This window comes from Suricata suricatta, chromosome 9, assembly GCF_006229205.1.
Source record: "Suricata suricatta isolate VVHF042 chromosome 9, meerkat_22Aug2017_6uvM2_HiC, whole genome shotgun sequence".
Lineage (NCBI taxonomy): Eukaryota > Metazoa > Chordata > Mammalia > Carnivora > Herpestidae > Suricata > Suricata suricatta.
In genome coordinates, this window is record NC_043708.1 from 13,389,840 (window position 1) to 13,414,384 (window position 24,545).

The following is a 24,545-nucleotide window of genomic DNA, read 5'->3' on the forward strand; positions in this document are numbered from 1 at the left end:
CACCCCCCTGGCCAAACTAGAACAATTGAGTGTTCTGGAAAAATTCACTTCTAAGAAGTTAGTTCTCTTTCTGCAAAATACGTAGCATGACCAGATCCAGTTAATTCTTGATATCCAGGGTGATATGGGCAGGAGGTTGTGAATAGCATAAATCGTGATGGAATCCACTTTCCATTGTCTGGTGGCTGTAAGTCCGGAATGGCTTATTACTTCCTTGGGGTGGCGCATGGGTCCAGAGAAGCAGGACCAATTGTTTGTTTCTTTCTTCCAAGACGTCCTTCTTTCTGTCTGTGTAAGTATTGTGACTGCAGGTATTTAAGTCCTATACAACCAGCTGCATTTGGGAACACACCCAAAGGCAGTGCCGCACGTGGAAGGGCCATTAGGTCAGGTAATAGCAGATAGGATTCTGGCACTTCATGTGTGACCTTGGACCAGTCACTGACTTTGGGAACCTCAGTTCTCTTCATTGAGGGGCTAGATTGGTGACAGTCGCCCAACTCATTCACAGTGTAATCCTGTCAGAGTCAAATGGGATGACCTATGTGGAAATGCTTGGTAAAGCCCAACAAATGTAGATATAGAAGCGCAAAGTAAATGTAAGAAACAGCTGTGCTTTAAAAATTTTTTTTAACATTCATTTTTGAGAGACACAGACAGAGCGTGAGTGGGGGAGGGGCAGAATCCAAAACACAGAGCCTGATGCGGGGCTTGAACTTATGGCCCATGAAATTATGACCTGAGCTGAAGTCAGATGCTTAACGGGCTGAGCCACCCAGGGGCCCCAGGAAACAACTGTTTTTATTGTTGTGGCTTTTCTCCCTAAGTTTGTAAGTACTTGTCATGATTAGCTAGCTAAAGGGTAATCTACTGGCCTTGCTCATACTCACAAGTGAGGCTTTGTACTGACCCTAACATCATCTTGAGATGCTCTTCAGAAGTGACAAGCTGTGGTGCCTGGGTAGCTCAGTCAGTTAAGCAGCCGACTTCGGCCCAGGTCATGATCTCGCAGTTTGTGAGTTCCAGCCCTGCATCGGGCTCTGTGATGACAGCTCAGAGCCTGGAACCTGGTTCTGATTTGTGTCTCCCTCTCTCTGCCCCTCCCCTACTCACGCTCTGTCTCTCTGGCTCTCAAAAATAAACAAATGTTAAAAAAAAATTTAAAGTGACATCTCTCTCACCACTAATGTGTGTATATATATCTATTTTCTGTTCTGCTTTCTCTTAGGGAGGAGTTGATTATTATTATCATAGTGTGTAGCCAAGAATGATTCAATTTGGGGAAATGATAGGAAAATTTTCCTTGTTTCTTGTAAGAAGATTTTGCCATAATTCCCACAAATAAAGTGGTTATTTGGTTTCTTTATTGGTAGTGGCTTCTTTAAAAAATGCCAGTTTGGAGTTACGGATCTGCACTTTTAAAGCCTACGATTGATTGTTTAATGCAAAAATTGTATTCAAGTGAAGCACATCAGCATGCAAATCTAAAGTGTGGCCATTTTCATCTAGATTGAATATTATTAACTAGCCCAAGGGATAGGATGTAATTAAGATTTTGAACAGCTTACTTTTTTGTCTACTGCCATGAGTAACCTCAACATTAAAAGTGGTGTCCTCGTTTGAATAATGGGAAGATGGCCCGATGTGCCAATATCTATACATTTTGCCTTGTAGGTGTAATAAAAGAATATTTAACTTTTCTGCACTGGTCTACACAATTGATGAGGGCAGCGAGTTGAACTCCAAGCAAAACAGAATGTTCAGATTCCAGGAAAATCACATTTCTTCTTCAATGATGGCAGATTTCCATCTTGTTAGTTATTCACTCATTCTAATACCTTCTTCCATGGGCTCGGGAACAAAGACCAGGCAGGGACAGATGAAGCCCTCATTGAGGGTTTATGCTTTTGCCTAATTAAAGCCAGTGGATTAGAAGGAAGAACAACTCTTAGCATGGACCCACTTCAGAAACTTTGCAAGACCTCCACTGCCTTCCACAGACCTGATGAGGCACATTGCTGATGGCATCTTTATTCTGGTGCCATCCCCGGATAACTTCTTCTTTGGGGAGACGAGACGGTCACCTTTTCCGTCCCACCCACACCGTTTTAAAAGAAAGAAACAAAGTTGTCAATCTCTCCCAGGAGAAGTTAGTGAGAGGATCCATTGCATTGGCTGTGGCACCTTAAGCCGCCACCCAGCAGGCTAGGCTGGCACACAGCTCGTTTCAGCCATCCGTATTTTCAGGTGTACCATATGTATTTAGTACATCATTTGATAATGCTAAAAAATATTAAAGCAGTGTGAGACTAAAGGAGAAAGAAGATGAATGTTAGCATTCCCCTGGGATTCATGGGTGAAGGAATTAACACAGCGTGGCACTCTACCCTAGCTGTGTTTGTTTCCATGGCAACAGCTACGTACATGTTTCAGACTATCTACAGTGACACAGTTGCAGAAATAGTAGCTTGCAGGTTTCTGATATCGCATCAGTGGACAGGCAGCACGCACTATATTAAGTAAGTGTAAAAGAATTTAAAATATAGCTCTGATTCAGATGTATATTAGCTCAGCTGAGCAATGTGCGGGGTTTCAACATTCCCCTTCCTCATGGCAGCAAAATCTGGGCAAAGTTGAAAGTTGCAAGATTTCAGTCAAACAGTCGTCCTTGCTTGGGTAAAAATCATCAGATGAAACAAATGTGAGTGAGTTACAAAGGTAAGAAAATGGCCTTGGCAGATGACAGATTTAAGAAGGATATTGTCAGGGAAGCTAATTTTTTGGAGGGGGGTAGTGATGGGTAAGGAATGAAAGCTTTGGTTGAAAAATAGCTGAGTCTTAAAGCAAACCTAACGTGCAACAGAATCTTTAACTGCTGCTGAGTTTATGGCAACTAATGTCTTTGCATGTATCGTTGTGGAAATTGCTTTTATGTAAAAATGATCAGGTGAGGAGCAGAGAGGTCGATTAGGTGTGCTGTTAAAGGGAATTTGGGGCTCCATTGTCTTTTCTGAATGCTTATGTAAATATCTCTCTTCTCGCGGGGATGACCCTGGTTTGTCTTTGACATTTGCTGCTACTTTTTGGTACCGTTTACTGGTTCTGTTTATATTATGCTGCCACATGGTAGCCTGCTACGACTTGCGTGTTGGTTAGAGACCAACCAAATAAAGATGACAGACTTTGTAAGTGTGTGACTTCGCAATCAGATTGTACGGTAATTTAGGGGAAGTGTTCAAATATGTATTTATTTACGTGCTGCTAGACCTCTTCTTTTGAATAGCAGCCTAGGTATTAGGTTAATGGATTTCAATGTGCACATTATGATTGCAGGAGCTTTCAAGTCTGTTGTAGTTCAATTTATACTGAGTTTTTAATGTCAAAATATTTTTATTTATGCCCATTATCCAGTTTAAGCTACAGTTACCTTATAGTTTTATTATTCCTATATCAGTGGAGAGAATGTAAACGGCATGGTAATTTAAGCTAATCTATTCATTTGAGGAGGATTCATTTTTCTGACCATCGGTGGACTTTTACAAAAAGTGGCACGAGACATGCAACTCTTTTGCTGTGGATGAGACTGTTTTTTATGTGCAGGGGAAACTACAGTGACTACCCTGGGTGTTCTTCCCAGTACTGATTTGATCAAGTGTTAAAAGAACACCTACTGGAGGGATTGGGGGGTGGGGGGGGCACATTATGCACCCTGGAGCTTCCAGAACACCTGGGCATGTGGAGGGCTGGGACAGATTTTGAACTCGAACCCTAGACTCTTCACCACCCCAGTGGACAGATACGATCTGCCTTTCTAAATGAGGTGATCCCAAATGAAATGAACACAGAAGCCTCTCATTATGTCCATCTGTGGTCTGAGCCACCCAGAGATGGGAAAGGAAGTTTGTGTCTTCTCTGGAGAATTGGGGTTTTTGGTGGCTCCTATCTGAGAGGAGAAGCCCCTCCGCTTACAGCCACCCTCATTTCTGTTTAGTTGTGAGACACCAGCCCATTTTAGGGGCTGACAGGAGGGCAGGTCTGCAGTGCCCATCCCGTGTTCAGCGCCCTGGTGGTGGGCAGCTTCCCTGTGTGACAGCTGCCGAAAGGACCTGTGCTTGCACCCCTCCCCCACCCCCAGGCAGAGGAACCAGATCCCATTGGTATGAGGGTTTACATGATTTTCTACTATGACACTTGAGGGGCCCTTTGGGTTTATTAACCTTGGGCTCTGACACTGGGAATCAAAAACATGTCAATGAACTACTTTGAATGACTCACTCAACTTTGGTGTTTTTGTGAGTGCTAGATAGAGAAAGCGCTTCCAACAATCGAGATGTTTGTGTATTTGTTTCATCATCCCAAAATATTTTCCGGTGTAGCGCAAAAAATGGCAAACGACAACCACAACAAATCCGTGAGTCTATACTGTGTTGTTTGGACTCTTTTGTAAGAATGGAAAGACACAGGAACCTGAATGCAAAGCCCTAGGCCAAACCAGTCATTCGAATGTAAAATCCTGGCAGTGCCTGTAGGAAACTCAATTGCTTCCATTTGAAGGGCCAGGAAATTGATTTGGAAAAAAATAAATTTGAGGGATTCCCAAATAGTGGCAGCATGGAGTGAATAAGAGAAAAATGAAGGTACAGACCGATCCCATTACCGATCTCAGATGGTAATGGAATTGCCAGGATCAGCTTCCTGCCGCATAGCTCATTTGGAGCGTCCACTGCCCAGACCTTCTGGAGGTCCTTGGTGACGGGGTAAAAGCCAATCTGCGGGCTGGCATCCAGGGCTTTCCCCATCAGTCCCTCTTTGGCTCTTTTGATGAGGGAGGGTGGGGCAAGATGGGGGCAAAATGTAGGCTAACAGCACCCCTTCCCTCCACCCCCCAGGTGGAATCTGTGTGATGTTCCTCGGACACTCCCGGCTACCCAAGAACCAAAGGAAGGGGTTTAAGTGCTTGCCGTGGTGATGTGGGAAACTAAGGCAAATGAAAACTTAAATTCCCTTACTGCCTGCAGCCCCTGGACAAGTCCTTGAAACCGGCACAGCCACCTCCCTCCAGGAGCTCAGCTGTCTCCAGGATGACACTTTCCTAGGGGCAAAAGGGAACCTTGGCTCAACATCATCCTGGCCCCCTAGGATCCTGTCAGTCTACTTTAACATTTAAAAATTCCTTTGGAAATTTCCTTTATCTCAACTGCCCCAAGATACACACCGGAAATCATATTCCAAGCTTATGGCCCACCGATATTCACCTGAAGGGTCTCGTGACTGAGGTTTTACTGAACCATAATAAATGGCATTTTTCTAACAACACCTAACCTCTCAAGGTCCTGGAAACCTTGCTTCCAAAAATTCCTTAGAGACTTCTGCTTTCCCTGACCCCCTCCCCACCTGAGGATATATGATCAGTTTCCTGTCACAACCCCAGTGCAGCTCTTCCTGGCCACGGGTCCTGTGCCCGTGCTTTAATAAAATCACCTTATTGCACCAAAGATGTCTGCAGGAATTCTTTCTTGGCTATCTACTCCAGACCAGCCCACCATCACCCCCAAACTTCATTACTTTCTCTCTAGATCTTCTCTTTTGGAGCATCTTGTGGGTATCACATAGCATGTCCTGGCCATGCCGGGATGTTTCTGGGCCTTTGCTGTGGCCACCGCCTCGGCCCAGATGCCTTTATTCCCATCTTTCCAGTTCTTCCATAAAACCTTACAGAACTCTCCCTTCTACCCTCAGGGGGACGATGTCTCCATCCTTCCTGTTCCCCTAACAATGTCCTTTTCTGCATTTATAGCACCGAAATGCACAATATTAAGACTAGTTGTGTCTGTCCTTAACTGACAAGTAAGCATATTAGAGGACCATGACTCATGGACTTGGGTAGCTTTTGCAGTACCTAGAACATACTGGAAGCTGTCATGTTTCATTGAATCCTTAAGACTTTATAAAGATCTACGTCATTAAATAATCTCCTGGTGGTTTGGCAATATCTAAACAGAAACCAAGTGAATGGCTGATTTCTTTTTTCATATTTATAGAATCACAAGATTTTACAGCCAGAAGGAACCTTAGGGAGCTGAACTCCTCATATCACAGAGGAGAGAATTGTACGTCTCAACTGTTGAGGGACTTCTCCAAAACCGCATGGTTGGTTAGTGACCCAGGCATATGGATCCAGACAATAATCTCTCTACGTGCGTGGTCCTGTCTAAGGAGCCTTCCTGGCCGTGGCCTTGGGTTTCACTTAAGACATCACCAGTCAGCTCCTGCTTTCTGCCTTGTGTTGGGCCTGGCTGGCTTTCTCTATGCAAACACCATTGTCGGACAACAATCCCGTTCCCCACTCTTTGCTAACGGCTGATATCATGGGGGTAGAATTAAAAATAGAAGTAGACTCGAGTTTAAATCAGGGGCCCTGGGAGCAGGGCTAACCATCCATTAGCCATCGCCTCGCTGAGGACAGAGCAGCAGCTGAACTCGGTCAAGTTCAGCCCCTTAAAAAGAGTGGAAAAAAGAAAGCACATACTTTCCAGTGCCTGGGCACCACAGAGCTGGGCCAGCTGGGCGCAGCACCGTGGCTAAAAGATCTCTTCAGTTTCAGAAACACGAGACCTGAGCTGGCACGCAGGGAGGGGCGGGGAACGTGGCTGCAGCTAGAGCTGGCCGGCATTAGGGCTCTGAGCTCACTTCTGCCTGCCTTCCCATCTTCCCCTATGGGAAGGGCCCAGGAGTATCTAAAGAAAGAGCCAGGCCTCCAAGTTGACATAAGAAACAAGCTGTGTAAGTGAGTGAATATGTGTGTGTGTGCACACGCGTGCGTGTTTAAAGGCCTGTGTTTGAGGTCGACAGGCTTTTTAGAGGAACTCTTGGCTTTCTGTATAAACGTGTACTTCCTCTTGTCCAGAGTTAGCCTGTTAAGGGAATAAAGCACAATTCAGGTTTCCAAGTTGGAAGCCTGATTAATCTCTCTGCCAGTTACATATGGAAATAAATTAGTAAATGGCCCATCTGGGACTAAACTACTGCAGAGATGATAAATTATCGCCATCGTAGATGTCAGTGTTGCTGAAGACTGAGTTGTGCTCACCAGGAGCGGCTGAAAGATCACCGGATGCTCTATTGTGGTCAAGAAAATAAAATTAAAAAAAAAATTACGAGTAAAAAATTTACCTTGAAAGATTCCTTGGGAGAACGGTTTGGTCAATGCCAAGTTTGCTCCTTAGGACTGCTCTCTCTGCAGCTATTTAAAAGGCGAGTCTCAAGGGCATAGGAAATATTTTATTTTTATATTTTCAAAGGCCAATATCATAAGTATTAATTAGTACCCCAATGTCTCCGTGAGCAGGATAATTCTGTACCTTACAGTAGCCTTGTGCTTTGTACTTGGCATAGCAATTTCCCATCTGGTTTTTTTCTTTACATTTCAATGAAGGTGGGGCAAGTTCGTGCCTCTAATTCTGGATCAGTGAAAAACTGAGGTTTCCGGGACCAGGTCCCTGATGCACAGTGACTCAGATGGCCAAATGGCAGAACTGGAAAAGCACCCACATTTTGCCAATTTGGAATCCTGCTTCATTCTATCAGTCTTGCATGACGTCAAGAACCTTTCAGTACCCCCCACCCCCCATGCACCGAGCAGCCCCAGGCAATAAAAGCATTCTATTTATGCCCGTTTTCTAGAGGCAACGCCATATCTTCTTGATCATGAAAAGTCTTGTTTTTTCCTCGCAGTGGAGATGTTGAAGGTTGGTTTAACATTTGTGTTTTTTCTTAGGTGTTTTAATTTGTTTAAATAGAAGTTATCATTGACATATTAGTTTCAGAGGTGCAACATGGTGATTCGATGTTTGTGTACATTGTAAAATGATCACCACAATAGAAGTCTGGTTAGTATTTGTCACCTTACAAAACTTTTTTTTTTCCTCATGAGAACCTTTAGGATCTATTCTTTTAGCAATTTTCAAATATGCAATGTAGTATTATTAACGATGGTCACGGTGCCTGCGCATTACTTACACAGGCGACTTACTTATTTTATAACTAGAAATCTGTACCATTTGACCCCTTTGCCCATTTCTTCTCTCTCCCCGCCCCTTGGCTTAATTTTTTCCCCTTACGATTAAAGGCACACCACTACCCACGTGAATTATTTTATAAAACTAAAACCACTGATGTCTTCAGGGGCTTTTTAAGTATGGTAACATTTTGCCCCTTTGCAGAATGGCCTGCGGCTACTGTGACCTCTAGATTCTTGTGCCTACTTTAAAATTTTCTTTTGTGTCTTCCTTCTGGGCAGAACTCTTCAGCGGTTCATCCTTAAAGCAGCTGAGCTGTGTACCCCTTTAAAAAGTGCAGTAATAATGAAAAAAAAAGTACAGAAAAACAAACAGGCTTTAGAAATCTCGAAATCACTTGGTTTATCAGACATCAATTTCTAACCATAAGCAGCGGGCGCCACAGGGTGGTCCTCACCCAAGAAAGAGAAGTCACAAGCCCCTAGCACTTCCCTGTCCGTACTTGGCAGTAACCTTGCCTCACCCAGAACTGCTTTCAAGTTTCTCCGCCAGAACTGGTGGCTCCAAGCACCTAACAGCCCCTCCTCACACTTTCTTGCCTCCGGGACTTTCTTCAGCTTTGGCTGTCAAAATCCTGTCCAGATCTCAAGGCCCATTATTCTTGTGATTGTTTTGATGCTTTTCCTTACCTGCTCTCTCCACCCTGACCTGAAACAAGTGTCTCCTCAGAAAACCCTGTAACTTTCTTACAGGAAACTGCACTGTGTTTGGGTTGCCTGCATCATCATCTCCCCTCCCGTGGTGGACGATACATTTCTGAAAGGCGGGGATTTCATCGTGTTCTCTCTCTGACTCTTCCGCCCTCCCCAATCCTTGGTTCAATGCTTTGCCTTTAATTAAAGCTTAACTCGTGGTATAGTAGGGTAATTTGCTTCGACAACAGCAGAATGGGTGTCTTTGAATGGGTGGATAAATTAATAATCAAAGCTTTGTCAGGATTACTTGGAGGGCTAGTTAAAACAGATTGCTGGGTCCCCTCCTACAAATACTCAGATTCAGTACGTCTTGGGTGGAGGCCAGGAATTTGTATTTCAAACAAACTCTCAGGTGATGATATTATGCTGCTGTTCCAGGGTCCGGGGTTTGAGAATCACCGATCTAATGACTTGATTGCCTCACGTTTTCTCCACTGAAGTGCACAGGATAACCTCGTTTTTTTTTTCGGGAGAGAGTCCATTCATTTGTCTTCTTTGAGGCGTAGGCTAAAGAAATATCTTCCATCAAAAATTATTATGCAGTCTGTCTCGTGTACCAACTTTCCTGTTTTTGCAAGATTATTGGTTAAATGGGGCCGAGAGTTTGCAGCCCATTCAGTGAGTTTGAGCTTGATGGGGTCTTTACCTCCAGGAGTAGAGCCAGAGTAATTTTATTTGATAGCAGCAGAAAAGAGCATCACCGGCTTTACAGTGTGTGTGTATTTGGTCCGCCCTGTGGATCGAGGCGGGTCCACATGCTGGGACACTGGCCGTGAGTGCTTGCTGGTGCTCTGATGTTTTCCTTTATATAGACAAGTGTTTATAGTATATAGACAGCTAAAGTAAGGTAGAATGATCTCACAAAGATCACCATGACCCTTGTAGTAAAGTAGGATAATCTCATGATATCTCTGGCACGCATTTTCAAATTTCTGTGTTCCTGTGTGCCCCATGAGGCAGTTGCAAGCATACTCTTGTGAAAGGCCCAGTGGTTCAATAACTTTGCAAGAACTAAGAAGAGGTAACTGCTGCAATTGATTTTTTTCCCCCCTGAAGGGTTGTATCTTTTAGAGTCAGGCCAGAGATGACAGCCATTGATTGTGTTTGAGAAGGTCCTCTCTCCTCCTCTGGTCTAATTCGCCTTTCTTCTGCTCCTTTCTACCAGTCACTAGACGCCTCATCTCCTAGAAGACCAGCATTCTTGTGATTATGGAGGCCTCTCGGTCCTTTCTCTGACTGGAGCAATGCTGACCTCAGTTTCTTGGACCCATTCTGACTCAGGTAACCAGGCTCTGCCTTCCCCCCTGACCCCCACCTGCACCTCAAGGCGAGGGCACTGAATAAATGAAATACCAAAGCTGTATTTAAATGCAAATGCCAAATTGATTGTTTCTTCATCAATTGGTATCCTCCCCCTCTTCCTCCCAATCTTCTCAATGATTAATTTATGCAGCTGATCAGACTGACAATGTGGTCAATCCAATTTAGGCATTAAGATAATGAAAACATTCAATCACATCTCTATTTAAAATTTTGGTGTCACAGATACACAAAGCGACAGGAACCCTACGGGGAATGTGCATATAGAAACTAGTTTTTGCCCTCTTTCCATAAATCAGTTTCTTTCCCATAATACTGTGTTTGACTTGAATTATGTTAATCTTTCGAATGTGTCTTGTGACTGACTTCAGTATTACGGAGAACCTGTTATGAGTTCTTGGGGCAGATGGGAATAAAAAAAACCAACAACAAGGCATGGAGCTAGCCTTCTAGAGTCGAGGCTTCGCCAGAGACCCATGACTGACTCGCAAGAAAATGCAGATGGCGGTGCTCAGCTTACGGCCAGGGCGTACTCATTAATGGTAGCTCTTTGGTTCAGGGAATTAAGAGACTTTGAGGATTGGGACTGAAATAATCAAGGAAGAATTCATGGAGGAGGGAGGCTCTTCAGGGGGCTTTTTGTTTTGTTTTGGTTTTTGCTTTGGATCATTTGGCCAGGCATCCGGGAAGAGGAACAACATGGCGGGCACCTGGGTGGGAGAGTGGGAGTGAAGCTTCCGGTGTACCAGTGAGAGCCCTGGGTGCAGGGGTCAGACAGGGTTTAGAGGACCCTGATCCAGTGTCCGAGCCAGAGCCAGCATCCCCCTCCGAGCCTGAGTCCCATGAGGTTTCCCTGGGGAAATGCCACCTGCCCTGTTATGGAAAGGGGCCTTGGCTGGCAGCTTCCTTCAGGGACAGTGGTCATTGTTGGCTCACTCTTAGCTTGGCTGCTACCTTGCTGGCCTTTTTTGCTTCTTTGGGCCTGTCTGTGTTATGCCCAGATTTTAATATCGCCCCCAAAAAACCAGAGACCGCCAGGGAGGCCGAAGCACGCATGCAAAAGCAAAGGGCTTTATTACGGGTTTAGGCTTGCCAGGGCCTAAACTCGGGCTCACAGACTTTACAGGCGTGACGGATCCCTGCTGAGAGCGAGCCCCGAACAAAGGTGAGGTAGGACTTTTATGAGTTTGGGAAGGGGGAGTTACAGGAAATTGTGACACAGGTACAGTGATCCAATCATTATTATACAATATTATTGACAGCAGCTTTGTCCAATTACAACATTTAGAGTGTTAACCAATCACAGAGTAGACCCAGGACCCTCACATAGGGTGTAACTAGCCTTAAGCAATAACTGATTACCTATAGCTTCTATTTCTAGGCCTGCCCTTAGGAATGTTAAGGGTATTACAAGGGTGGTCTCTCTTGCCTCGGGCAATGTGTAACGCCTAATAGTTCTGGAGAGGCTGACCTTTAGACCTAGTTTAGAGGGGAAACTTAAAGCCTGTCATGGCACCTGCTAGGTTCAGACTCTTGTTCTTACATCTGCATTTGGCTTCTTCCTGTCTATCTATCTGATGCTTTACTCTTCTTGTACATACCTGTTTCCCTCCCCTCCAGGCCCTGCCTCGCAGCGGTGGCTTGACAAGGCCTGGGGATAAGCCAGAGGCCGTGTGAGGGGCTGTGACCAGGTGGTATTGAAGGGTAGGAAGCCTAAGCCAAGACCATGAGTTTGTGAGTCAATGTCGAGATTTCTGAAAGCCAGAATTCAGTGAAAGTCTCCAGGCTGAAGACTGGGGCCACAGTCAGGGACGGGGAGCCAAGTGCCCTGATTCATTCTGGGGTAGCTCGGCAAATCCTGCCCGCAGCTCACCCCTCTCTGTGTCTTTTGGATGAAGCAGTGGTGGCCGTCACCCTGTCGGGTCTTAAAGGTGCTACTGAGAGCTGCCTGCCGAGACTCCTGCCCATCCTGTCAGCCCTGTCCCGGCCCCCGTCCACCGCCTTGGCGGCCCCACTGCTACCGGAGCTGAGGGCTGTGCTGGCCCGGGAGCTCAGGCCTTCCCGGAATCAGAGCCCTGGGCCGCCCGCCACCAGGAAGCAGAAGAGCTAGAATAACAGTCTGTCTTTCTCGCCGCATGGATTGTAGGCCTTTGTCTCCTAAGCCTAGTCCAGGGCTCAGTGACATGGCCCATCAGGCTCCTGGGCCAGGTGCAGTCTGCTGCTTGTTCGTGCGCTGTGCACTCGCGGAGAATGGCTTCTCCAGGGATTTTTAATAATTATTTTTAATGTTTATTTATTTTTGAGAGAGAGAGTCAGAGCACAAGTGGGGGAGGGGCAAAGAGAGGGAGACACAGAATCCAAAGTAGGCTCCAGGCTCTGAGCTGTCAGCACAGCATAGAGCCCGATGCGGGGCTTGAACTCATGGACTGCGAGATCATAACCTGAGCTGAAATTGAATGCTTAGTGGACTGAACCCCCCAGGCGTCCTGGTTTCTACATTTTTAAATGGAAGAATAATATTTTGCTCCTCATGAAAATTAAATGGAATTCAGATTTCAGTGTCCCTAAATAAAGTTGTACGGGGACATAGTCAGGCTCATTTTCAGATTATCTGTGGTAGCTTTTGCATAATGGCGAGTTGAATAGGTGCATCAGAAGTCATAGAATGTGCACTTTCTGACCCTTTGCGGGAAACCATTGTCATTTTAGCAAATTGCCTAGACCCCTGTGTGACACAAGTGTTTGAAAACTTTGAGATGTGGAATATTTTGCACCATGAAGAAAATACGTTTGAAGGGTGAGTAGGATTTGCATAGGAGAGGTAAGCCGATCAGACTCTAGATGGGGGATTTTTCCATTCATCCGTTCAACTTACGAGCAAATCTTGAGACCACTTCATTTCAGAAACTTATATGTTAGGGTTGTCTTTAAAATGAGGCCTCCCGGCTTCTTAGGGTAAACTGAATGTTGGAACAAATCAGCACCAAATAAAAACACACCCTTCGTTTTGGACTGTTTTCCCCTTTGACGTGACACTTGGCCTGAACTATCTTATTTTAAACCAAATAAATATTTTGTTTTAAATCAAGTAAGCATTGAAGACCTAGCATGAGTAAGCCTCAAGCATTCAGTCTTGGCAATAGTTTCCCAGTTTGGTGGGATTTTCTGATATTGTCGAGTGGAAACTACTCCAGCTATCAGAGTTGGAGGTGCGGGTTCTTACTCCTATGAAGTAGCTGAGGCAGGACTTTTCACCCTTGCAAGAGTAAAAAGTATTCCCCAGATCTTAGAGTCAGTGCAACAGAAATTTATTTCTCCCTCACTGGATTGCACCAGCGTGGCTGTCCTACGTGCAGTTTTGAGGATCTAAGCCCTCTCCCTCCTGTGACGCCTATGTTTCCTGGTTGCTGCAACATGTGAAAAAAAGAATTGAAAACATACCTTTCTTAAGTGCCTTAGACCAGAAGTGACTCAGACCAGTTTCACATCCACAGTTCGCCGGCCAGAATTAGTAACATGACCCTCTCTTGTTGATAGGAGCGTGGGAAGTGTAATGCCCAGAATTCGGGAGTCCCCCAGAAATGAACCACCAGAGTCCAGAGTCAAAGCCAAAAAGCAAGGGTCATTTATTGCAGGTTCGAACCCGGGCCTCTGCTCACTCCATGCTTGTGGAACGGAGAGAGCCAGAGAGCCCCTAACAAAGGTGAGGTCGGACTTTTATGAGTTTGGGAAGGGGGGGTTACAGGAAATTGTGACATAGGTACAGTGATCCAATTATTATTATACAATATTATTGACCGCAGGTTTATCCAATTACAACATTTAGAGTGTTAACCAATCACAGAGTAGACCCAGGACCCTCAGTAGGGTGTAACTAGCCTTAGGCCTGCCCTTAGGAATGTTAAGGGTATTACAAGGGTGGTCCCTCTTGCCTCGGGAAATGTGTAACTGCCTAATAGTTCTGGAGAGACTGACTTTTAGACCTAGTTTAGAGGGGAAACTTTTAAAGCCTGTCATGGCGTCTGCTAGGTTCAGAGTCGTGTTCTTACCAAAGTAAGTACAGGGAAGCATGCGATTGACTTGGGGTACCCCTGCCCCTGCCACACTGCATCATTGTGAGGAATCCTACTTTTTCTACGCTTTTTTTTTTTTTTTTGCTCATCATTAAAAGTAATTCACCCAGCTCTATATCTTTTCTTTTTTAAAAAATTTTTTTATGTTTTTTATTTACTTTTGAGAGACAGAGAGAGAGGGAGATACAGAATCTGAAGCAGGCTCCAGGCTCTAAGCTAACTGTCAGCACAGAGCCCGATGCGGGGCTCAAACCCACGACCTGTGAGATCATGACCTGAGCTGAAGCCGGACGCTCAACCGACTGAGCCACCCAGGCGCCCCTACATCTTTTCTTAATGTTTATTTGTTTTTGAGAGAGAGAGAGACAGAGTGCGAGTGGGGAAGGGGCAGAGAGAGAGGAAGACACAGAATCTGAAGCAGGCTCCAGGCTCTGAGCTGGCAGCACAGAGACTAACGCAGGGCTCGAACCCATGAACTGTGAGATCATGACCTGAGCCGAAATTGGAAGCTTAACCAACTGAGCCACCCAGGCGCTCCTCTACATTTTTCACCTAATTTATGAGAGGGTCAGATACGATGTACGAAAGAACCTTTGGTAGAATGATTTGTAAAATATGTAAGATATGATAGTTACCTGATTTCTTTATAAGGTACTGAGTGGCGATGGAGCGGAGTCAGGGTAATCACGTTCGCCCCAGTGGGCCTGGGACTGTCCAACAATTTGCCAGTTGACCTTACAGTCTTCCCTTTCACCCCCAGAAATATCCTAGAATAGACAACCAATTATATGACCACCCCAGCTTGACCCCACTGGTCATCCTTCAAGGTTAGCATTAGCTACATTTACACGTCTTTTCTGAGTCACACTATTCTAAGCTGCTACGTCTCCTCCTTCTAATGAACTCTTGAAGTGGGTACACGTAATCTCGTTCTAGCTAAGGTAGTAGAGGCACAAAGGTTTGAGTGGAATCCAGGTCTGAAGGTGCTCTTAAGCACTCCATGGGGACTGCCTCGCTCCTCCTCCCCAGGGACTGCTCCCCGGGACCACATGGGCCCCACTCCTCTACCACTGGCTTGGGAACCCCTCTCAGACCGCACACCGGAAGGGAGCTAAGAGCGGCCCTTCTTGACCTCGATGAGGTGAGACACAGAATCACTATGTGTGTGAGTCGCCAGAGCCAGAAGGTGGCAGGACCCGTGTATCCCTTTCCACGCGCTACCCTGGGCATCGACAAGAGCGGCTCGGGTTAACACTGGGCGCTGCCTTCGACACGGGGAGAGAGGTTTTATTTTGAAACCAAGGGTGGAGCAGAACTCTAGCCAGGGAAGGCTTGCCCTGCTCACAATGCAGTTCATTCAAGCAGGCTCCTTCCCAACACAAATAGCCAGGAGGAACTGAGCTCTGTTTTCAGGGAGTTTATTTACAAATGTGTGTATTAAAAAAAAAAAGCCAAACCACAACCAAAGAGCAGTCTGCTTGCAGGATAATATAAACAAAAACCCGTTTATTCACGAGATGGTATTAATTTCCCTGGTTTCTGACCTTTTTAATCAGGGTTCCAAATCGAACCCGTGGAGTCAAAGGGGAAAATCTCTGGAAAATGACCCCAGTGTGGACGAATCATCCCTTGCGTTGCTTGCTTCAAGACCCCCCCCTCGAAAATGATACATGTGGTTTCTAAATGTACAAAGGAAACTGAAGGAATTCCATTATGAAAGAAAAATTAGATGGAAATTTCTAATCCTGTCTCATAAACAATATAGGAATAACTTTAAAATATTCTGCTTTAAGCATGCATTTAATTTGTGCTCTGGGAACCAAATAATGTTGCTAAGATAAAACATTCTAATAATGATTTATGTAAATTTATTTGTACAAAGTAATGGTGTAGTTGCCTATAGCAAATTGCTTGGAATATGAAATGACATTTATGAAGTCTTTTTTCCCTCTGAATTAATACAATGGAGAAAATGAGAGACTCCAGAAAGGAAAAAAGAAATTCATGTTCAAAATGGAGTCTGATGCCTTGGGAGGCAGAGACAGCCGGACAGTTTCCACGGTGTGAAAACAGTCAACAACCATGGTCCTGCGTGGTTCCCGGGATGCTCCCGTTATTGAAGCCAATTTTTAAAGTCACACAAGGAGTGTGTGTGTTAGATTGTTGGAAGGCTAGAGCCCTTTATTTTAGTGACCTTAAGTCCTGCAGATGCCAGAGTCCTTTCAGAACAGCCAAGGACAGACCCCCTTGTTCTCATGGTGCCCGCTTCGACAGGGTGCTGACACCATGGGCTACAAAGAGGCCAATTGTAATTAAAAATTGGGCAATTAATCTCTGCTCCCAGGTACTTTAATACCAAGGGAAGATATGCTTGAGTCACAAGTGTTCATAAACAAAACAAAAAATCCTCCCAGGAACTGATTCATAGACCTACAAGGATTTTTCTTATTGGCTGCCCAGTTAGCATCTTTGATAATGGCTCTAGGTGTGTCCCAGAAACCTTTAATGAAATGGACATCCCCATATATGTAACAGAGAGTTTCTAGAGCTATGCTTTGGCCTTGTAAGTGCCCGGTATAATTTACCATAGCCTGTATGATTTGGAAAAGGTATGATATTAGCACCTTAGTTTCATAAGGCTTTTATTTTTCCCCCTAAAGAGTTTTTACTATCTCCCTTGGTTATTGCAGTCATTAAAAAATTTGTTTTAAATGTCTTATATATTTTTTGAGAGAGAGAGAAACAGCAAGAGCAGGAGAGAGTCAGAGAGAGAGGGAGATGCAGAATCCGAAGCAGGCTCCCGGCTCTGAGCTAGCTGTCAGCACAGAGCCTGATGCGGGGCTCGAACCACGAACTGTGAGATCATGACCTGAGCCAAAGGCAGACGCTTAGCAGACTGAGCCACCCAGGCGCCCCATAGCAATCTTTTTTTGTGAGGTAGGTAATAAGAGTTTGTATCTCTTGTATATGGAAACTTAGAGCCACAGGAGTCAGAAAGCCAGGTCACAAGGTGGGGAGGGTAGAAGCTTCCACAGGAACTTGGACCCTTTGTCTTCACGGACTAGAGCAGATGGAAGAGGTTTGTAAATTCTGGAGAGCTTGATTTATTTAAAACAAATTTCCAAGTTTTGGTCGCTCACAAGCCATTTTTGAATTGCACCAACTCTTCTTGAAAGGAATGCGTTTGTCTAGTGGGACAGAATGGCTTCGCAGTCAGGGCGTTGGCTGTGGTGTGGCCGAGACCTGGGGGCTGAGAGAGAGCTGCTGGGAGAGGGGGCGGAAAGCTTGAACAGGACTTTCAGACGGAGTGAAAGGAGCACTGGCTGCAAGGAAAGAGGGGACGGCCTGGGGTTTTAGCTGCACAAGTTAAAGTGCATGTACCATAAAAGCCGTGGCTCGTGGCAGGATTGGTTTTAGTGAAGTGGCCCATGATTCCCGGAGTGAGACCGTGGAAGTGAGGGCCAAACTTCCAGATTCCAGCTTTCCTCTTGCCAGCTGAATGACCTCGGGCGTGACTTCTGAGCTGTGGATTCCTAGAAAATAATAGTAACGTATCTGAGCCTCCATTTCTCCATCTGTAAAATGGGAAGGTCTACAAGTGTCACCTTGTAGAGATGACATGGGAATTAAATAAAAGAATTCTTATAAACAATTGGGTACAGTGCCAGAAAGATAGTAAACACTCATTTTATGGTAGCCCATAAAATGATAATCATTGTTACTCCTTGAGAAGGTATGGTCCTGACTGATCATTGGAAACGAGACTAAAATCTGTCTTTGATTTGAATGAGAATTAATCAAAAAAATGTCTAAGTTGTTTCTGTGTGCTGAAAGATAACAAGGTAAATATGGGAGTTCATTCATTTGTCCATTCAACAAACCGCTCTTGATGTCAAAGACCCTTTGCAAACCGTGTTTTGAGGGATGGATAGGCAGATAGAGGGTTCTGGTCTCAAGGGATAAGGGAGATTTCCTTTTAATTAACTTATTTATGTTTAAAATGTATTTTAATGTTTATTTATTTTTGAGAAAGAGACACACAGAACATGCACTAGGGAGGGGCAGAGAGAGAGAGAGACACACACACAGAATCTGAAGCAGGCTCCAGGCTCTGAGCTGTCAGCACAGAGCCTGACCTGGGGCCCGAACCCATGAACCACGAGATCTTGACCTGAGCTGAAGTCAGACACTTAACTGACTGAGCCACCCAGGTGCTCCCTCCTTTCTTTTTTTAAACGTAAGCACTGTGCAGGCCACATGAGTATAGATGGTTTTGTCTTCCAAGAATTCAGAAACTAAGCTGGTCTAAATCCTTGGCTGTGGCCGAAAGCCCTGGTTCTGGTCCAGACTCTCCAAGTTGGTTCCCTGTAGAGCAGTCATGTTGGCTGGCCGCAGAGTAGGTTTAGGTCAAGATAAATGGATGGAAAGTCTTTGGTCATTTGCTCTTTTGCTGCTTCTGCCTGCAAAAGAAGCCATTCACATTCTCTACACATGTGTTCTTGGCCGTTGTAGGTCAGGTCCCTAGGCTGAAAGTGTGAATACACCCTTTTGTCAGAATTCATTTCCATTAGAAGCATATATACTCCTCTCTTATCAGGGGTTGAAATGAATCCAGTGTAAAATGTGTTGACTTTTTTTTTGAGATGACTCTAGTTCTATCACCTTAGAAAAGGTGTTGCACAGAAATTCTCTGAAGGAAGATAAGGAAATGTGAAACATTCTCAAGCAAAATGAGAAAATAAGTAATAATTTTCAAATCTGGGATCCAGTTGGGTCTGTTTCAATGGTCCTGGACACCGAGGGACCTCCCTCGTGGAAGGCAGGCAGAGAGGATGCTGGGTATTCTGCTTGGGCAAAGGGTCTGATGGGGGGGAGGGGAGGGTGGTGCAGGGGGCTTATGCATAAATAAGCATTCAAAGATGAACTCTTCCCTGGTCGAAGGCAAAGAGAAAAATAAGCTCAAGATAGTGAGTTCGGTATCCTTACTTGGCAAAATAAAAAGTTGGCAACCTACGCTCATCCCCAAAACTATTTTTGAAATCTTATTGTGGTGCAAAATCACGATCTGGGAACCTCCCTGACTTGAGTTCTTTTGCTTCTCTTTGGTGTTATTCTCACCTTCTCTACCTTCCTTATTGGCTCCCACTACTGTTTACTGAGGTCCCAGCCCGTGGCTTACCCACCTTATTAGAAAGGAGATTAGCAAGTGTTAGAGACATACCAGCAATTAAGACTTTCTTCCTGATTGAAGGAGGAGAAAAACAAAAGCATTTGAAAAGGGGAGCAGGCATCTGTCCATAGCACTCTGGATTAAGCATGCGCGTCACACGCGCGTCTCCTGCTGGAAATCTGGCAGACCCCATCGCGGCCAGCACAGAGGGCGAGCTTACTCCCCGGGGAATGTGCTATGTTGTGCTAGCTGTTTCTTGACGGTGGATACGTTTGTGTGTCCACATTAATTTTCCTCTCACTCTGATGTGTGCATATGGATCCCCAAAACGGTATTTGGGCCTTAAGAGGGGAGCGAGTCATTTGTGCCCAGACTCCTCTAACTGTGCTTAAAGCTCAGGGCTCCGACAATGGTGGTAGCAACATAGCACCCGGCAGAGCTTTTTGAGTTTAATAAGATAGAAGTGGCCTCAGGGGAACAATTGGAACTCGGAGCAGGGGCGTCTCCCATGGAGTCAGGAGACCAAGAGCTGTTTTGGAAGTCGATACTCCTTGAAAGAGAATGGCATCCAAACCGGCCTTGTTAATGTAACGGCTCATAACGGAGGAGGGAAGGACAGAACGTCATCCCCAGGCCCAAGCCAACGGCCTCTTAGCAGGTGGGCTTTTAATACCTGACACTCCAAGCCGAGGAGAAGGTATGTTGGTGAGATGAACGTATCTGACTGCAGGTGGGGAAACCCACTCCCGAGCATTAGTTTCTTCCTTCTAGAAGCTGGGGGAGGGGAGCCCTCACTGCTTTCATTGACTGCTTTTCCCTGAATACCAGAGGATATCATTCCCTCACATATAATGCATAGTCCCCTGGTGAACAAAAAGAAGCAGGTGGTTGATTATGGTAGCTACCGGAAGTTCCAAATTACTCCCCAGTTAGAGTTGAATAGACTTTGCCTGTGATTAGTTTGATCTGGTGAATGGACACTTTCTCTCCTGAATCAGCCTTGGGCGTACGGGCAGAGAACTGGTCAACCCTGAGCACTGTTCGAGGACTTTTATGATTTCTAGAGTGTTCCATCAGGGGCCACTGCGGTAGATAAAGAAATAACCTCTTTTATAGGCGTGTGGCTGTGTGGTAGGTAGTTATGTGCTTGATAAATGCTTCTAAGTAGTAATGGCCCTATCTTTATCATGGCTTTCAACTTTACTCCTCCTGTGAATATAACTGAAATCTTATAGTTACAAGAATCTATTATTCTGTCTAGATGGGTATATTCATGTAATGCACGTGTATAAGTAAATAGATGTGTCTATATACATGTGTATATGTCATTTGATTCTGGGACCCGTTATAGGGTGCATGGTTTGCGGAAGGTGTGGAAATCTCTAAATTACCGCCATTGTGATTGTTTCCACTTCTATATCATTCAGTCTCTATTTCTTTTTTAGCTTCTCTGTGTGGGACATGTAAGTAGCCGCTGGATATGTATGTGCTTAACTGCACAACAATGTCAACAAGCTGCTATTTATTTTCTGAAGCAGCTTGAGCAGAGATGTTTGGTCTGATTGCCGACAATTGTTAGCTTATCACTGAACTGTCCTGATGAGTCTTATTATTCAATTTGCATTGCTTACAATAGTAATTATTACTACATAAGGGAGCATGATGCTTTTATTTGTATAGTTCTTTCATTAATAATTTAATTGACTATTGCATCCAAGTGGTTCCGTGACACATACATCAAAGTACTTAGAGACTGACCCTGGACACCTTCGGAAATCAGAATTTAAGTATATATTGTAAGGCTTGGGGGGATGGGATGCAGGTGGTCGGCAGGTCCTTTGGTCCCGAGAACCAATTGGTTGGCTATACATTTCCCTCATATTTATTTCCAAGCATTTCACTGATTCACCAGCAGTGAGTCTCCTCTAATTATTTAAACAACCTAAGAAATAAGATCATGGTATAGTTACCTGGCTCACTGAAATGGCTAGATTGGTACTGATTTATAAGTGCAAAGGTATTGATGGTTAAACTAATATATTGACCCAAAATGATTGAATTGGTGGCTTCCCATAAATAGAATCTGTGTCTGTACGGTCTGTTTATAGAAATAAAGATTTGGGGGCACCTGGGTGGCTCAGTTGGTTAAGTGTTGACTTCAGCTCAGGTCATGATCTCGCAGACCATGGGTTGGAGCCCCTCATTGGGCTCTGTGCTGACAGCTCAGTGCTTGGAACCTGCTTTGGATTCTGTGTCTCCCTCTCTCTCTGCCCCTCGCCTGCTCACATTTTGTCTCTCTCTCAAAAATAAATAAACCTTAAAAAAAAAAAAGAAACAGGAAGATTTCATGGTCGCAGCTTAGCCGATGTTCCCAGACTGCCCCACACCTGTGTAAGACATATGTTTTGATACATCTTGTGATAGCAAAACTTAGTTTGTGTATTTTTTGGCGTAGGAGAGTACTACAAATTTTGTCCTTCTTCATGTTTCACATATTAAATAAAATGATGGATTGAAATATGCCTTTGGAGGCATGAGGACCTGACTCTGGTGGGTGTCAACCCATAGTGATGTTCAAGGAACTGCATTTAAAAACTCTGGCTTCCTCAGGGAAAATAAAGTCCACAAAGCAGTGCCCATTTGGCCAGCCCAGCCGCACATGTCAGAGGATGAATGCATGTGTCCACCAAGAGTGTCATGGAGGAAATTTTTCAGGTCAGAAATTGGAGTTTATTATGATTGTCTTTTTCCCCCTCTCATGGATGATGCCTTTGGAGCAGTTTTTTGGTTTTTTTTTTTTTCAATTTTAATTCCAGTTACTTCACTCAGAGTGTTGTATTTGGAGCAGGTTTTAATATTGCCCCTGAGAATCTATTTGCTGGGGCTCAGAAAAGGAACTGGGGGATTGTTGGAGAGCTCAGTTCTATAATTTACCTTCCAAATAGGAATTTGATTTCTTGTAATTAAAAATTGTGTCTACATCCGTAACGAACAACTGAGTTCTTAAGAAGTACTGGGAACTCTATGGATGTACAATCTATTTTAATACAATTAAACACTTGACAGTCATTTACCATTTTAGAAGAAGGCCATGTTTTGGTGGCCAAGTGATATATACATATAGTTTTTGTGAGAGAGAGTATGTGTGTGTGTGTGTGTGTAGGGGAGGGAGGGGTAGAGAGAGAGGGAGAGAATCCCAAGCAGGCTCCATGCTTAGCGCAGAGCCTGACCTGGGGCTCTGTGCCACCAACCGTGAGATCATGACCTGACCCACAATCAAGAGTCAGATGCTTAGCCAACCGAGCCATCCAGGCACCCCTGCACCTTCAATTTTCTAGACAGAACTCTAGAAAGCCAGCTCAATGGAAGCAAGTGAGTAGAACATATGAGAGAATTTACATCCTTCAGAAAAATGGACTAGTTGCCTGAAGTAGGATTGGTCTATTTTCTTCAGGACCGCCCTTTCCAGGGACTGAATGAAGGGGGGTGGCTCAGGGTCCAGCACCCCCCACCCCCACTCTCTATCTCTCACAGACATGAGCCACCGTGTGTGTTATGCAGATGCAGCATCACAGGAAGTTCTGCTGCCATTCCCTTCCAGGCCAAGCTCCTCCCACACACACATAACAGAGTGTCCACGATTCCTCGGTTTTCCCTCCTCGGCTGTTCACTGTGGGCTGTCCTGACGTCTGATGTGACCCTTTATAGTTCAGTTTCCCAAGTGGGCATCCGAAGGTTTCTTCTTAAAAGGCAGAACCGCGCTGGCCAGGGCATTGGTCTGTCCGCACTGCTGCCTGGAGGGAAGTTGTTCCTCACTCCCCACGGGGCTCAGGGGAGCTGCTGTTGTTCTCTCCTCGTCCTGTCTTGTGTCTCCTGTTAGGCCCCACCAGGCTGCTCGAGGGCGCCTGCTCAGTCTCCCTGCCCGGAACAGAGCACCGGGGTCTGGGCTTGGGCTGTCGGTGTTAACGGGTTCCATCATGGCCTTGGTGATGCTGTTCAAGGCCGTGAGAGGGATTTACACGCAGGCAAGAGAGACTCAGCCAGCAAAACTCAGCTGTCTGGAGTGTAACCGGGAGTTAGGAAGAATAAAAAAAAAATGTCCCAGAGGACAAAACAGCTTTCTCCAAATCCAAGCATGAAACTTTAAGTAGATCTTTGCTGGTTTCATGTTCTTCATGTAACCACACCCTAATTAACTCGGCTTTCTGATTCTCTTTACTTTTATAGATGAGAAAACGAAAGCACAAAGGGGTTGAATCATTTGCCTAAACTCTCCAAGATGTGAGTGGCAGAACAGGTTCTTATGATTCTAGACTTAGGAGGGTAATTAGTGTTTAGGAAGGTAGCAGCAAGATAAGGAAAAGGCTCAACTGTATTTGACTCTTCGGTTTATTTTTAATTTTTTTTGATAGTAAAGTTCCAAATATCAACTTTATTTTTTTTTACATTCATCACTGTTTTTCTTTCTTTTTTATTTTATAGTGTAAAGACTCTTGTTTAGAACGTAGGGGCACTTGGGTGGGTCAGTTGGTTAAGCTACCAACTTCGGCTCAGGTCATGATCTCACAGTTCGTGGGTTCAAGCACCCGGTTGGGCTCTGTGCTAACAGTTCAGAGCCTGGAGCCTGTTTCGGATTCTCTCTCTCTCTCTCTCTCTCTCTCTCTCTCTCTCTCTCTCTCTCTCACTCTCACTCTTTCTCTCTCTCTCTCTCCCTGCCCTTCCTCCGCTTGCTTGTGCTCTCTCTGCCTCTCAAAAATATATGTTAAAAAAATTTTAGAAAAAGAAAAGAAAGGATTAGAAAAATATGTAGTAATTGCAGGATGATCGCCTTCAAAAGGACCACTTTTATTTTTTAATTCTAGTGTGTAGTACCAGTTGGCTGAGAAATCCCAACAGGTGGACTGTGCTTCCTGATTCTGCCAAACCAATGTGAAGTTACTAGAATTCTCTTTGCTGAACAGCTAGTTTAGCTGGTGTATAAATAGATGCTTATGAAATACTTCTTGTATCATCAAGATGAATGAAGCCTCCTTGAGTCGGTCTGTGTCATGACCATCAGCCCGGTTCTGGTGCGCTTGGGCTTCGGGAATGTCAGGCTATGGGGCTAGACCCCTCCCGCATGGCTGAGGACAGCCCCTTCAGGAAAGCAAGTCCCTGCATGGACGCAAATAGTGACCAGCTCATTGAAGTTCACCCACGTCCTTCCTTT

The 24,545-nt window shown here is 44.9% G+C and overlaps 1 protein-coding gene across 1 annotated transcript in view; it reads left to right on the forward strand.

Moving 5' to 3' along the window:
* The window catches only part of FOXN3 (forkhead box N3), a 389,030-nt gene that overhangs the window by 96,559 nt on the left and 267,926 nt on the right, over positions 1–24,545 (forward strand). The window contains exon 2 of the mRNA XM_029951013.1: positions 9,939–10,054. The gene's annotated coding sequence lies outside the window, so the exon portion shown is untranslated. The remainder of the gene's footprint in view (positions 1–9,938; positions 10,055–24,545) is intronic.